Source organism: Spermophilus citellus (assembly GCF_964194105.1).
Source record: "Spermophilus citellus genome assembly, chromosome: 7".
Taxonomy (NCBI): domain Eukaryota; kingdom Metazoa; phylum Chordata; class Mammalia; order Rodentia; family Sciuridae; genus Spermophilus; species Spermophilus citellus.
In genome coordinates this window covers 99,703,050-99,719,466 of record NC_138188.1, presented here as the reverse complement: position 1 = coordinate 99,719,466, position 16,417 = coordinate 99,703,050, and the positions used below count along the sequence as shown (strand labels likewise).

The 16,417-nt window shown below is 35.9% G+C and overlaps 1 protein-coding gene across 3 annotated transcripts in view; it reads left to right on the top strand.

The window, feature by feature from the left end:
* ZBTB20 (zinc finger and BTB domain containing 20) overlaps positions 1-16,417 on the top strand; it is a gene marked incomplete at its 5' end in the record, with an annotated part of 843,452 nt that overhangs the window by 358,881 nt on the left and 468,154 nt on the right. For all 3 annotated transcript variants that reach the window (XM_081300928.1, XM_081300926.1, XM_081300925.1), the window contains one exon: positions 3,447-3,520. The remainder of the gene's footprint in view (positions 1-3,446; positions 3,521-16,417) is intronic.

Genomic DNA, 16,417 nt, shown 5'->3' with positions numbered 1-16,417 from the left:
TTTTTACTATGCACTTCACCTTTACATATGTTTGAAATTTTCCATAATAAAGTTTTTTTTAAACAAAAAAATCTAAAAAACCCCAATGTATTATAATTAGCCTTCTATGTTGACCACAGACAGAGCTTGTATCTTTTAAAAATCAAATCTGAACAGTGTCAACATGAATAAATCATAGAGAGGTGAGTGAACTCTCAAAAATAATCTGAGTGAGATATAATCAGGGCTGAATGGTTGGGAGAAAAGGAAAAGGAGTACCTGAATTAAAAGACCTCCTAAACTGGAGTGCATTGTTCTTTCCTTGAAGTTCTGTGACATCTAAACGAGGATTTTAAAAGTAGAAGGTAGTCAAAAAAAAAAAAAAAAAAAAAAAAACAACCCTTTTTTCCTACTCAATGTTCAGATCTATAGTTCCTCGCCCCCTTCAGTTCTTTTTTAATTGACTGGTGGCTTTGTCTGTCTCTTTGTGAAGCACAGGATAGGTTACTGTCATATAAAGCTTTTGCTACTTCTCTGGAAAGCCATTCAGAATCTTTAACTAGTGCAGAATGTAGAACTCTTTTGCTAGAGGATCTCTTGGAAGGAAGTATTCTTCCAGGCTTTGTAATTTGCATTGATTACTGAGCTGTTTTTCAGTGCATCGTTGGATGTTGACTGTAATCTGTAAAACCTTATATAGTTTTGTCCTGATTAGAGAAGTCTGGCACTAGTTGTCAATTCTGATAATGACTGAGATTGATCTGTTTGACAAAATAACAACAACAACAAAAAAAATAAAATAAAATTTTTGGAACCTGAAATGTCAGGAGCAAGTTATTCTTATTGATAACACATACTCTGTTAGTCTGCTATTTTAAAGTGGGTTCATTGTACAGTGTGAATTTGGGAAAAATAAAACACACAAAAACCAGAAAGTTGAAAAGTAGATAGTAGTGCCAGTAAGAAAGTCCTTGTCCTAACTTTCTACTCCTTAATCTTATTAACATGTCCTCATAATATTTTACCACCTTAATGACCTGCTTTCCAAGCAGTTTTTACCCAGTACTGAGTCCCATTACATAGTGACAGAGTTAATGACTTGTTCATGAGGCAGATAGGAAGAGGAGCAGAATTCATATCAAAGACAACTGGTCCCATTTCCAGGTCCATCTTTGGGCCAAGATACGTAGTCGCCAACAGTGAGTTGGCGACTGTATTTTTGAGTCCTGGCGCAAAGTAAGATCCATCTGTTTTGCCCAGCCGTTTGCCTGAGTGCCACAGAATAGTCCTATTATTAGTCTTATTTGTGATCCTATTTGAGGTTAGGTAAATTGTAAATAAACTTCGTCCCCCTTGTGATGAATGCAGCATAGGAATTAAAAGTGGTGGTGGTGGTAGTGGTGATGGTGGTAAGTGACGTTGTGTCTCTATTTTCTCAATTGCTCTGTTTTCTTTGGATTGGGAAACAGACATTTAAGAATGAGTTTGTCATCTGGAAGGATAGTTGTGACCAAGTTTTCCTCAACAGGATACAAGATGTTATTTTTGAGCTTCATTACCCTCACCAAGGGGGGAAAGAGACAGAGACAGAGAGAGAAAGGGGGAGGGAGAAATGAAGAAGTGAAAGTAGGGAGGAAACACACAGAAATGGAGTGAAAACAAAGGTCAAAGAAGACAAAGAGGAAGGACATAAGGGGCAGGGGAAATGTAACTTAGTAGACTGTTCACAGAATAGACTTTATTATTTTGAACTGATAGTTCAATTCAGTCAACATCTGGTGAATTGAGAAAAAGGAGATCTGACTGATTAAAATGAACTGCTAGTTGTCAGTTAAATAGTTCATATATAAATATCCAGCCCAGTTTCTATCACCTTTTCTTGTCTGAGCTAGACAGTGAATCAGTTTCACTAACCATATTTTATTGGTGAGTAGAACAATACTAGTTGGTGATTTGGATTCATGTAGAGGTGGGCAGTTTTTATGTTTTGGAATCATTTATCAGGGATTATTGTTATTCCATATAATTTCTGAGCAGTTATTTTTGTCAGTTTCTTTTACAAATGTTTTGTTGCCTTATAAGGATATATGTGCACTCCCCTCCTCTCATTCAGTTGTCCCTGGTGACGCCTCCATAATTTCTGTCTTTACACTGGTGCATTTTCAGTCTAATTCAGGCATTTGAAAAGCAGGGGAAAAGTTTAGTTAGTCAATGTCAGTGATTTTTTAAAAGCCTAATCCATTCATGGGTGAATTTAGTGTGAAGCTGAGCAAGTTTGCATTTAAAATCTATGTATATCAAATAGACGCATTACCCAAATTATTCTTCCATATATTCCAAAGGAAAAAGAAAACAGGATTCACAAGTGAGAACCAGATGCATATTCTAATAATAGGTGCAGTTTCAGGGGTGATTTATGATTATACTCTCATATGTGGAAATATTAAAATATTACTTTGTATTATATGAGTTTGAACATAAACATACCATATTTAGTGGTACAAATATATATTCAAAAATACTGCTGTAAAATAAAAGAAGGATAATTATAATAGCTCCACTTTACATTTTAAAAACTTTTTCTAAATCCCTTCAAATAACAATTTGAAGCTAAAAATAAACATGACTTAATCTAGTGTGTACATGGTTTTTAACTATTATTTATAGATGATATTGTTTGAAGAAGAAAGGGACTGAAAAATATAGTATGATGTTTTAAGCTCAGATCTTAATTCATGTACTCTTAAATGTGAAGATTAAAGATACATGTTTTTTGAACCAGGAGTTTAAATCAGGAGGTCTGGTTTAAAACCTGGTGATCTTCCTGTGATGCTTCCTGTTCATGATGACTTGGGACTGCATTGACAAGATATACAATATGATGTGAAATAAGGCACACTAACCCATAATACAGTGCAATGACCATTTTGTGTTACTAAATATGTTCATTTACCTCTACTTCACCATCTGCCCCACCACTCATTCAATTCAGTCATTTGAAACAAATAGATCTAGCATTTTTCCCAATTCCATTTGAACTCATACTTTTTCTTTAATGTGTATATTCAAATCCATAGATTTTCTTATTTATTCTCTGAGTGTTAATTTTATGTAATCTTTGTAAAGTTGTTGTTTAGGAATATTTTCTAAAATATCAGATAAAATATAGCTAAAATGCAAAAACACTAAGTTTCTATTCATATCATTACAAAATCCTTAACATGGAGGCATATTTTGTTTTTCAGAATTGCTTTTTCTCTCTTCACTCTTTAGATCCTTTTCTTTTCATTAAAAAACTACTCTGGGAAGAAGGTTTCTTTTTTTTCCTTAACAGGGGAAAAAAAAAAAAGCCACGCTTGACTGATAATGCATTGCTTTGGATGGTGAAACATTATGAAAGTTTAATTTTTAATTAAATCTGAAATACCAATTATAACTGAAAGAGATTTTAACCTGTTTCTTTTCAGACTGCCTGAAGTTACATTTAGAGACTGAAATCACTGCACCTTAAAAACAAAAGATTGAGCTGCACTGTATTCCTGTAAGTAGAAGCTTCCTGTACCTTCCTCTGTTTTTCTGTGACTAACCTCAAAAACGGACAAAAACATTGGTTTTGAAAGTCCCTGAAGAAATATATCTTTAAATAATTTTCCTTCTTTTAAGAAAAAAAAAAAAGTTGGTGGGCTCAATATTCAGTATATCTTTTTTATTTAACCGAAAGTATGGATTCTTTCTTTTGGCTGGTTTGAATTTCATTAGGGAGGGTGTCACCCACAGTGTTTCAGCACAGTGACATACACCCTGTTTGGAAAGATTCTTGCATTTTTTTGTACCAGACTCACGAAAGGTAAAAGAAGATTTCTTGTTGAATCTAAGTAGATTCCATTTTCCTTTGTGATGTCATTAGAAATTTTTAGCCTTTGTGTCAATGGAAATGGAAAGTTCATGATGACATCACAAGATCCTGTTGCCTTGAGGACTTTGGGCAAAACTAAATAAAATGCATAATTCCCTTGTGTGCTCGTGTTCCCCATTCTGCTACGAAGCAGTCAAAATAGCACATCTTCTGTCTTCCCGTGAGCTACAAGGCTGTCTCTCAGAGCCCCATTGTTCCATAAATGCATGTCAGAGTCTACCACAGTCTGGTCTACCCTTATTTAGCTGCTGTTTTGTCAATGTACTTGGAAGAACAATTAACATTTGGGATTTCAATGTCTGAATAACAGGCAGTGAATAGAACTGGAGCACATAAAAGATTCAGATGCCCAGGGTAAGAAAACAGAAGCTTATAGTTGGTGGAGGGAAAAAAAAGGAAAATCATTTTAATGCTGTACTCAAAGGTTGTGAAATACTACAAGGAAAGTCAATCATTTCTTTTATAAGTTTTAGGTCCAAATGTGTATCTTGTAATGAAATCCAGAAGCTTATGACATCTTCCTCAGTTTTGAAGTTTAATGTGTTGCAAGATCTTTTGCTAGAGAGTCTTAGAGCACTTAACTTTCCTTGTTGGAATGCCAGATGTGGTTTTTGCTGCATCGTGGTTTTCAGAGTGCCACAGTCATTGTCCAGCAGAGAGCCTTAAAGGTGACTTCTTCCATTTTTACCTTGGTTAACTGCACTCTTTCGTTATTGACTGTAGTTCTTGTGTGTTGACTGTAGACAGTCCTGGAGTGTTTTAAATGTCTCTGTCTTTTGTTTAAATTCTTTATAAGTTCTTCTATTTTATTTATTTATTTATTTTTTGGTGGGATGATGCATGGGCCAACCAAGATCACCACCCTGTTGGGGCATCTGGTGAAATAGAGGGACTTTGGCAGCTTATGTGTGTTGCCAACTCAGCACAGTTCTTGGCTGGCATTAGAGAATAAATGATTATTGTGATTTTGTCATATCTACAAAAGTTCAAACCCACTGTAAAGTCTCTAAAAGCAAGACCCCTCCTTGTTCATTTTTATAATTCCCCAATACTTGATACAATAATGGGTGATCACAAAATAGCTATTGTTATTACTACCATTACATTTGTAAAAACTCAGAAATTTAGGATTCATTCATCCAGAGAATATTTATTTTAAAGAAAGATTGAATAAAGTTTTTTAGGGGAAGACACTCATGAAGGAATTTTCTAAAGATAAATCTTCTTTTCATCATATTCCTCATTGACTTTACTCTTCTTTTTCCTGACGAAATAGGAGTACCTATTCATACCACATCCTTTTTGTCTGTGAAATGGTCTTCAGTAGTTTTCCATTTAACTTGTGTCTTATGTCTCCTAAACTTGACTTGACTCTAGGTGGACAGTGCTCTGCCATTTAAGTTTTTTTAGTTCTCATACAGTAGACTGTGCTTCAAGGAAGTGGGTCAAGTTGTAGAATAGATATTGGCTCACAAGAGCAGAAAATTAGAAAGTTACTATAAGCAGAAATTATTTTCATTACATAAAAATTCAGGACCAGTTTCTAAACAATAAGTCCACAATATTCTTTAGAACTCAGAACTATTAGACATAAATTTTTCTGTCCCTCCTCCCACCAACACTTTTAAAGATTTCTTTCCAAAAGGAATCCTTTCATTTTTATTAAATCAGCTTCTGGTGATGCAAATTAAGGTACTCATAAAACTTGGCCTCTGAGGCAAAACTAAAATGATAAAATTTAGGCCTAGTGAATTGGACTGTTACCATGTTGAGTAACATTTAAGTACATCAAAGAACTTTATAGAATATTTCACATTTTTTAAGATTGAAAAATTGAGGTGGAAAGGATTTAAGGGTAGAACATCATCAAACATTACAACTGCAAAGGATGTAGGAATTGAAAGTCCCATCAACTCACTTTGAAATAAATAAATCGAGGTCCAGTTTGGCACATGCATTTACACAAATCATACTGACCACCCATGCAAATCATCCTTAGACATGTAGACCTGAGAGTAGACACAAATGCAGATGCACAGGCTTCAATCTTTCCTCTACCCTCATGGCATGAGCAGTATTTCTTGAAGAGCAAATCATTTGGGGCTCAGTTTTGAGACATGTTGAACTACAGTCCCCTTCACCAAGCCATCCAAAATTCATACTTAAAGGGCTATTCTGAAAACACTATTATCAAAACATTTATTTTTTTTTTATTATTCCTGTATTCTTGACACCATGCCTTTGGTGGTGCAGTGAATCGTACAGAGGCAAATTTATTGGTTGACTTAATATTCTTTATGATTCTTATGATGATTTACAGAGTAGACAGAGGACCATTAGAAACTTCAGTAGTTTAATTGGGCTTACAGGCATGATGAAATCAGTAATCTGAACAGAGCCATTGTGACATGGAATTCAGACTTTCCAAGAGTGTGCATCATGCATGGTGTCAGAATGTCACTGTAGCAAGGGGTCATTTCCATCAGAGAAAAGTTTTTCAGAGTCTGAAAAAAAAAGAAATAAAGTTTAATAATTTAAAATTAAGTTATTTCCCTGATAACTTATTTCATGTTGCCTTTATTGGTTTCTGTCATTTAGAAATCCAGAGAGGTGAGTGTAAGAATTTTTTTGTATTATTTTACCCAAAGTTAAGTCCTGGATATAGTGTAAATTCTTCCTCAAAATTATTTTATTCCATCTAAACGTTCCCCTTCCCCACATGAAGAAATTCAAGTCACCATGTACAAAAGTGCCAAGTTTTTATGGCACAAATATAAAGAGACTGATCTTCCCTTAAAAAAACAAAAACAAACAAAAAACATGGAAGCATTGGCATATTGAAAAAAAAAGGGGAATTGAGGCATAGAAATGAGGGCCCCATATGGAGGTCTTCAACAAGACTTACTCCTCAAACCTTTTGTCTCTTTGCTCTACACTAATGCATATTAGTTCTATGCCTCCAATAAGCAAAATGCCATCAGGATACATAGCAAAATAATACCTATTTCCTGTCATTAAGAAATTTGTAAACTATTTGGGAAATGGATGCATCTTTCTTATAAGTAAATGTTAAATGGGAAAGCACAAGGAGTAAATTGTTACCATTTTTTCTGGGCCATCAGGAATTGAAATGAAATGAAAGCCAATGGAACAGAGAATACTAATAGTGTGATTTGACAGTATAGTGCTTATTGGTGTCAGTGACTAAAGAGAAGCAAGTAGAAGGGAACCAGAATGTATGGGAGCATCAGTTTTCCAAAAGTAGGGATTGCAACTTGGAATCCAATCAAAGAAAGTTAAATATCAAAAGAAAGCTAATCACATATTTTTAAGATAGTGGATTAAAAAATAAATATAGGGCTGGGTTGTAGCTCAGTGATAGAGCACTTGCCTTGCACATGTGAGGCACTGGGTTTCCTCAGCACCACATAAAAATAAATAAATAAAAATAAATATGTTTATTGTGTGCATTTACAACTAAAAAATTTTAAAAGAACAAGTCTTTTAAATAAATAAATGCTTTCTTACTAGGAACTTTGTCCTCCAAATATGGAAGAACCATTTTTAAAAAAACTTTTTTTAATATTTATTTTTTAGTTTTAGGTGGACACATATCTTTATTTTATTTTTATGTAGTGCTGAGAATTTAACCCAGTGCCTCACGCATGCTAGGCAAGTGTGCTACCACTTGAGCCACATCCCCAGCCCATGGAAGAAACTTTAAAGATAAAAAGACCCTTTAATTACTCAACTCATGTAATCCTTATTAAAGATAAAATTATTTTCCCCTTTTCCTATATGAGAAAGTAGAGGCATTAAGCAATTTGTCCCAGGTCATGTGACTGATAGGTTTTAGATACAGAATGTGAACATGTCTGTCAAACTCTATATGCCTACTCTTCCCATCACTTGACACTGTTTTCCAGATTTATAGAACTTCAAGTATTTCACCATTGATAATTCACAAGTTTATATCTCTAGTTCTAATACCTCTCCAAACACCAGGCCTACATTTCCAATATATGTATTTAAATCTTCAAATAGAAATCATACTGTTTTCTTGGAGTCTGTATATTAAAACTGAATTCATTGTCCTAGTTAAAAATCATCCACCTTTCAACTATCCTAATTTTCCTTACCCCAGCTCTCTAGGGCCTTGACTCAAAATATATTATTCGTACCTCTTCCTGCTCCTAGATGTCCAGTAAGTGGCTAGGTCTTGTTAATTCTCTTTCCTTGATACCTCTGTTCTAGTGAGGCTTTCATCTTCTCTTACTTGTGGAAATTTCTTAATTGGGAGAAACAGGGCAGGGGTATCAGCTCATCATAAATACTGCTGCCCCATTAACTTTCCTGAAGCAGAAACACTAAAATTATGTCTCCTTTGCTCAGACAAAACTTTCAATAATTTTATATTCACTACCAAAAAATTCTTCAATATCATGGGGTTCTAAAATCTAACCCTAACCCCATTTCTGATGGATATACCATATACTCAGGCCAAATCCTTATACCCACCTTTATTCATATCTTTTCTACCATCTGAATTTTGCATAATTCTGTTTTTTAAAAATATTCAAATCAGTCCATGGAAATCTGTTTGAAAGGCTATTAATTTCACGAATTCTTCCCTACTTGACATATCCAGAAATATCCACTCTCCACTAACCACCAAATTCACTTGGCATATGTAGTGACTTTGCTGAAAGCTTGATTTGGACTTCTAATCTCCAAAACTGTGGGAGAAGAAATTTGTGTTATTTTTAGCCAAAGTTTATTCTAAATTTTCAAAGAAGCTCTGTGAAAACTAATACATCACTCATCTATACAATTTTTGAGATGCAAGTTATTCTCCATATTTTATGACATTATTTGTGTACATGTGTTATTCCCTTACTGGAAAATACATTTTTAGGGTAGAGTCCACATTTAATTGACATTTCTGAGCCCTAAATAATCTACTACAATAAAATAATTAATTTATTATTCAACAATGCTTACTGCTGGGAATATAGAAATGATCCCTAAGGCCCTACTTAGTCACCTCAGACTATCAGATATTAAATAAGTACACAAATAATCCAAAATTATCAATTTTGGCCCTTGAAAAGAGCTATATATGCAAGACAACAGTGGGTGGTGGAAATTTATTGTAATATTCATTGAATGCTGAGCATAGAATTCTCAAAGAAAGTTGAGAATTGGAGGACAAGAATAATCAGCCAGGTGAAGAATTTGAGATGCAGACAGCAGTATTAGGAGGGAGAAAGTTCCAAATAGAAATGCCACATACAAAGCCCTGTATTCAAATACAAAGTACAAAAAGTGAGTATTCAATAAACTAGAAGCATTCCAGGGTGGCTAAGGCAAAGTGGTCCAAGAAGCAGAGTGAATGGAGGTGAGATCAGAGAAATGCCAGGGTAAGGAATTTGAATTTAATTCCCAATACTTTGAGAAAGCACATAGTAGATACACAACAAAATATCAATTGAAGGATAGCTCTGGAATAGATGAAGATCAAATAAAAGATAAATTGTATGTACATTCTATGGAATCCATACATTTATTTTGTTTTTGTTTTGTTTCGTTTTGTTTTTTATTTATTTTTTTATTGGTTGTTCACAACATTACAAAGCTCTTGACATATCATATTTCATACATTAGATTGAAGTGGGTTATGAAACCCCAATTTTACCCCAAATGCAGATTGCAGAATCACGTCGGTTGCACATCCACAATTTTACATAATGCCCTATTAGTAATCCTTGTATTCTGCTACCTTTCCTATCCCCTACTATCCCCCCTCCCCTCCCCTCCCATCTTCTCTCTCTACCCCATCTACTGTAATTCATTTCTCTCCTTGTTTATTTTCCCATTCCCCTCACAACCTCTTATATGTAATTTTGTATAGCAATGAGGGTCTCCCTTCATTTCCATGCAATTTCCCTTTTCTCTCCCTTTCCCTCCCATCTCATGTCTCTGTTTAATGTTAATCTTTTCTTCCTACTCTTCCTCCATGCTCTATTCATAGTTGCTCTCATTATATCAAAGAAGACATTTGGTATTTGTTTTTCAGGGATTGGCTAGCTTCACTAAGCATAATCTGCTCTAGTGCCATTCATTTCCCTGCAAATTCTATGATTTTGTCATTTTTTCTGGCTGCATAGTACTCCATTGTGTATAGATGCCACATTTTTTTATCCATTCATCTATTGAAGAGCATCTGGGTTGGTTCCACAGTCTAGCTATTGTGAATTGTGGTGCTATGAACATCGATGTGGCAGTATCCCTGTAGCATGCTCTTTTAAGGTCTTCAGGGAATAGTCCGAGAAGGGCAATAGCAGGGTCAAATGGTGGTTCCATTCCCAGCTTTCCCAGGAATCTCCAAACTGCTTTCCAAATTGGCCGCACCAATTTGCAGTCCCACCAACAATGTACAAGTGTACCCTTTTCTCCACATCCTCGCCAGCACTTGTTGTTGTTTGACTTCATAGTGGCTGCCAATCTTACTGGAGTGAGATGGTATCTTAGGGTGGTTTTGATTTGCATTTCTCTGACTGCTAGAGATGGTGAGCATTTTTTCATGTACTTGTTGATTGATTGTATATCCTCCTCTGAGAAGTGTCTGTTCAGGTCCTTGGCCCATTTGTTGATTGGGTTATTTGTTATCTTATTGTCTAATTTTTTGAGTTCTTTGTATACTCTGGATATTAGGGCTCTATCTGAAGTGTGAGGAGTAAAAATTTGTTCCCAGGATGTAGGCTCCCTATTTACCTCTCTTATTGTTTCTCTTGCTGAGAAAAAACTTTTTAGTTTAAGTAAGTCCCATTTGTTGATTCTTGTTATTAACTCTTGTGCTATGGGTGTCCTATTAAGGAATTTGGAGCCCGACCCCACAATCTGTAGATCGGAGCCAACTTTTTCTTCTATCAGACACAGAGTCTCTGATTTGATATCAAGCTCCTTGATCCGTTTTGAGTTAACTTTTGTGCATGGCGAGAGAAAGGGATTCAGTTTCATTTTGTTGCATATGGATGTCCAGTTTTCCCAACACCATTTGTTGAAGATGCTATCCTTCCTCCATTGCATGCTTTTCGCCCCTTTATCAAATATAAGATAGTTGTAACTTTGTGGATTAGTCTCTGTGTCCTCTATTCTATACCATTGGTCCACCCTCCTGTTTTGGTACCAGTACCATGCTGTTTTTGTCACTATTGCTCTGTAATATAGTTTGAAATCTGGTATCGCTATACCGCCTGATTCACACTTCCTGCTTAGAATTGCTTTTGCTATTCTGGGTCTTTTATTTTTCCATATGAATTTCATGATTGCTTTATCTATTTCTACAAGAAATGCCATTGGGATTGTGATTGGCATTGCATTAAACCTATAGAGAACTTTTGGTAATATCGCCATTTTGATGATGTTAGTTCTGCCTATCCATGAACAGGGTATATTTTTCCATCTTCTAAGATCTTCTTCTACTTCTCTCTTTAGGGTTCTGTAGTTTTCATTGTATAAATCTTTCACCTCTTTTGTTAGGTTGATTCCCAAGTATTTTATTTTTTTTGAAGATATTGTGAATGGAGTGTTTTTCCTCATTTCTGTTTCAGAAGTTTTGTCGCTGATATACAGAAATGCCTTTGATTTATGCGTGTTGATTTTATATCCTGCCACTTTGCTGAATTCATTTATTAGTTCTAGTAGTTTCTTTGTAAACCCTTTTGGGTCTTCTAGGTATAGAATCATGTCATCTGCAAATAGTGATAATTTAAGTTCTTCTTTTCCTATTTTTATGCCTTTAATTTCTTTCATCTGTCTAATTGCTCTGGCCAGTGTTTCGAGAACTATATTGAATAGAAGTGGTGATAGAGGGCATCCCTGTCTTGTTCCGGATTTTAGAGGGAAATGCCTTCAACTTTTGTCCATTCAGAATGATGCTAGCCAGAGGCTTAGCATAGATAGCTTTTACAATGTCAAGGTAAGTTCCTGTTATCCCTAGTTTTTCTAATGTTTTGAACATAAAGGGATGCTGTACTTTGTCGAATGCTTTCTCTGCGTCTATCGAGATGATCATATGGTTCTTATCTTTAAGTCTATTGATGTGGTGAATAACATTTATTGATTTCCGTATGTTGAACCATCCTTGCATCCCAGGGATGAATCCTACTTGATCATTGTGCACAATTTTTTTGATGTGTTTTTGTATTCGATTCGCCAGAATTTTATTGAGGATTTTTGCATCTAGGTTCATTAGAGATATTGGTCTGTAGTTTTCTTTCTTTGAGGTGTCTTTGTCTGGTTTCGGAATCAGGGTGATGTTGGCCTCATAGAATGAATTTGGAAGAGCTCCGTCTTTTTCTATTTCCTGAAATAACTTGAAAAGTATTGGTATTAGTTCTTCTTTAAAGGTTTTGTAAAACTCCGCTGTATACCCATCCGGTCCTGGGCTTTTCTTAGTTGGTAGTCTTTTGATGGCTTCTTCAATTTCATCCATTGATATTGGTCTGTTCAAATTGGGTGTATCCTCATGACTCAGTCTGGGCAAATCATATGACTTAAGAAATTTATCGATGTCTTCACTATCTTCTATTTTATTGGAATATAGGTTTTCAAAATAATTTCTAATTGTCTTCTGTATTTCTGTAGCATCTGTTGTGATATTGCCTTTTTCATCCCGTATGTTAGTAATTTGAGTTCTCTCTCTTCTTCTCTTCGTTAGCATGGCTAAAGGTCTGTCGATCTTATTTATTTTTTTGAAGAACCAACTTTTAGTTTTGTTAATTTTTTCAATAGTTTCTTTTGTTTCAATTTCATTGATTTCCGCTCTGATTTTAATTATTTCTTGCCTTCTGCTACATTTGCTGTTGTTTTGCTCTTCCTTTTCTAGGGCTTTGAGATGAAGTGTGAGCTCATTTATTTGTTGGTTTTTTCTTTTTTTGAGGCATGACCACCAGGCGATGAATTTTCCTCTTAAAACTGCTTTCATTGTGTCCCATATATTCCGATATATTGTGTCTGTATTTTCATTTATCTCTAAGAATTTTTTTATTTCCTCCTTTATGTCTTCTGTAACCCATTGATCATTCAGTATCATATTGTTCATTTTCCATGTGATGTAGGATGTTTCCTTCCTTCTTTTATCATTGATTTCCAGTTTCATTCCATTATGATCAGATAAAATGCATGGTATTATCTCCACCCCTTTATATTTACTGAGGGTTGCCCTATGGCATAATATATGGTCTATTTTTGAGAAGGATCCATGTGCTGCTGAGAAAAAAGTATATCCACTTGATGACCATTGATATATTCTATATATGTCAGTTTAGTCTAGGTTATTGATTGTGATATTGAGTTCTATAGTTCCTTTATTCAACTTTTGTGTGGAGGATCTGTCCAATGGTGAGAGAGGTGTGTTGAAGTCACCCATAATTATTGTGTTGTGGTCTATTTGATTCTTGAACTTGAGGAGAATTTGTTTTATGAATGTCGCAGCACCATTATTCGGTGCATAAATATTGATAATTGTTATGTCTTGTTGGTGAATGGTTCCTTTTAACAGTATATAATGACCTTCTTTATCCCTTTTGATTAACTTAGTCTTGAAGTCGATTTTATTCAATATGAGGATGGCCACCCCTGCTTGCTTACGAGGACCGTGTGCGTATATTTTTTCCCATCCTTTCACCTTCAGCCTGTGTATGTCTTTTCCAGTCAGATGTGTCTCCTGGAGGCAGCATATTGTTGGATTTGTTTTTTTAATCCATGATACCAGCCTATGTCACTTTATTGGAGAGTTTAAGCCATTACCATTCAGAGTTACTATTAATATATGGTTTGTACTTCCATCCATGTTTGATTGTTTATCCTTTTTAAAAAAAATTTAGTTTATTTCTCCATGATTATCTTTCCCCTCGCCCTCTGTCTTTACTGAGGCACTTCCCACTGATGGTTTTGGTTATTGTTTTCCATTTCTTCCCCGTGTAGTGTTTTGCTCAAAATGCTTTGCAATGCTGGTTTTCTGGCTGCAAATTCTTTTAACTTTTGTTTATCATGAAAGATTTTTATTTCGTTGTCATACCTGAAGCTTAATTTTGCTGGATACAGAATTCTTGGTTGGCATCCATTGTCTTTCAGTGTTTGAAATACATTGTTCCATGACTTTCTTGCTTTCAGTGTCTGTGATAAAAAATCCGTTGTTAACCTTATTGGTTTACCCCTGAATGTAATCTGTCTCCTTTCTCTTGTAGCTTTTAATATTTTATCTTTGTTCTGTATATTGGATATCTTCATAACAATGTGTCTTGGCGTTGGTCTACGGTGATTTTGTGTGCTCGGTGTCCTGTATGCATTTCAATTTGTATATCTGTTTCCTTTTTTATTTCTGGAAAGTTTTCTGTAATTATTTCATTCCCTTGGTTTGAATCTCTGTACCTTCTTCTATCCCGATGACTCGTAAGTTTGGTTTTTTTATGTTATCCCATAACTCTTGGATGTTTTTCTCGTGATTTTTTACCAGCCTTTCTGAGTTGGCTAGACTCTTTTCAAGATGATATATTTTGTCTTCATTATCTGACGTTCTGGCTTCTACTTGGTCCACTCTGTTAGTGATACTCTCAATTGAGTTTTTCATTTGGTTTATCGTTTCCTTTATTTCTAGAATTATTGTTTGATTATTTTTTATAATCTCTATCTCCTGATAAAGATGCTTAACTTCTTCTTTTATCTGTTTATGTAATTCATTCTCAATGTGTTCTTTCGCTGCTTGAATTTGCTGTCTTGTATCCTCTTTAAGGTTCCATTCCATCTGTCTAAGGTGTTCCTTGAGGTCTTTATATGACCATTTTTCTGTTGACTCTAGGTCCTCCTCAATATTTAGGCTGTCCTGCATTGTTTGTACTCCTTTTCTTCCTTGCTTTTTGAAGCTGCTCATGTTACTTCTTGTTCTGTTTGACTGCTGAGTTACTGTTTACTCCTATAAATTTATTAGATGCTTGGTAGGAAAGGTATTAGAAGGGAAGGGAAGAAGTCACTAAAGAGAATGAGAGTAAGCAGGTAGAATTCAAGGAAGGGGGGATAAGAAAAATGAAAAGATAAAAGAAGAAAAAAATAGGAAATAAAAAAAGAAAATAAATTTAAAAAAATAATAATAATAATAAAAATTAAAATTAAAATTAGAAGAAAAAAATTTTAAAAAAAATTGTAAAAAAAATTAAAAAAACAACAAGAAAGAAAAATGAAAATGAAAGAAAAAACCAAATCAAAAAAAAAAAAAGAGAAAAGAAAAAAAGGAAAAAAAAAACCTAATAAATGCAGTCTTAGAGTTTGATTAACTTCTCTTCCAGTAGGTGGCGCTGTGCCCACCAGGTCAAGTTTCTCCTGTCAATACGCGGGAACCAATCACTGTGCAGCAGCTCCTCCCAGACTGGGCAAGTCTCCAATCCTGAGTGCCTAGGGCCTCCTCTTGTGTCTAGTCACTTCCCACTTTTCCTCTAGCCAGGCCCCTCTCACGGGTGCCGCTCATCACAATACTGGCTACACGCCAGGTCTGCTGCTCCCGGGAGCCCTGTTTTCACGAACGACTGGGCACACTCTCCCAGTTTGCCATTCCCTCAGACCCTAAGTTTGTAGAGCTTGGGGCTGAGAATCCTCAGCGAATTTTACTTGCCCTCTGGTAGCCACTCCCCAGGTAGCTGGTGCAAGAGACCTCAGCAGTCAGCCCTGGTGGGAGCATTAGTTCTGCGCAACGGGTCCCGCGCCACCTCTGATTCCCTAGGGCTGGCTGTTGCACTCACGGGTGAGCTGGGAGGGGCCCTTAAGGTTTCCCCGATGTGTGGAGAGGGAAGGCTAGGGGATTACACACCTGTACCCGCAGGTTTCAATGAAATTATCTCCTCCGCCGCAGTCTGATGACGTCAGTTCTCTGCCATAGTGGTGTCTCTTGCAAATGGCGACAGTTCGTTTCCCTTTGCAGGGTGTCCAATGCAATGGGTGGGTCCTTACTGTCTCTCCCAAGCCCCGTTTCAAACCTGTGGCCACTACTTATGAAGGCTCGGTAGGCATTTACCTCCGTAGGATGAAAAGGGCTGACCAGTTGTTTCAGCCGGATGGATTAATGCTGAGTCACAGCTGTTTGTCTAAGGGAAGCAGGCGAATGGGTGTTTGAATTCAGCAGATCCGGGCTCAGTGTGTGTTCTGAGAGACCCAGACTGTTTGCCCCAGATCCGTGTCAGCTCAGCATTGCCTAGTGATCCTGAACAGATTTAGGTTGTTTACGACTCCCTATGCCCGCACAGCTGAAGAGGTCAGAGACTTGATCTCTCCGCGCCCCCCGCCATGTTGGAATCTCTCCCATACATTTATTTTGAATCCTCACTAAATGTTTACTTCTGAGTTTGAAGTGGTTAGACTTCTGAAATTGAGGTTGAATGTATCAGAACTTATTTCCCATCTGCATAAATAGAATAGTAGATCTCTGACAACCTTCTAAAATAAGGTCAAATTAATTTTATTTCATTT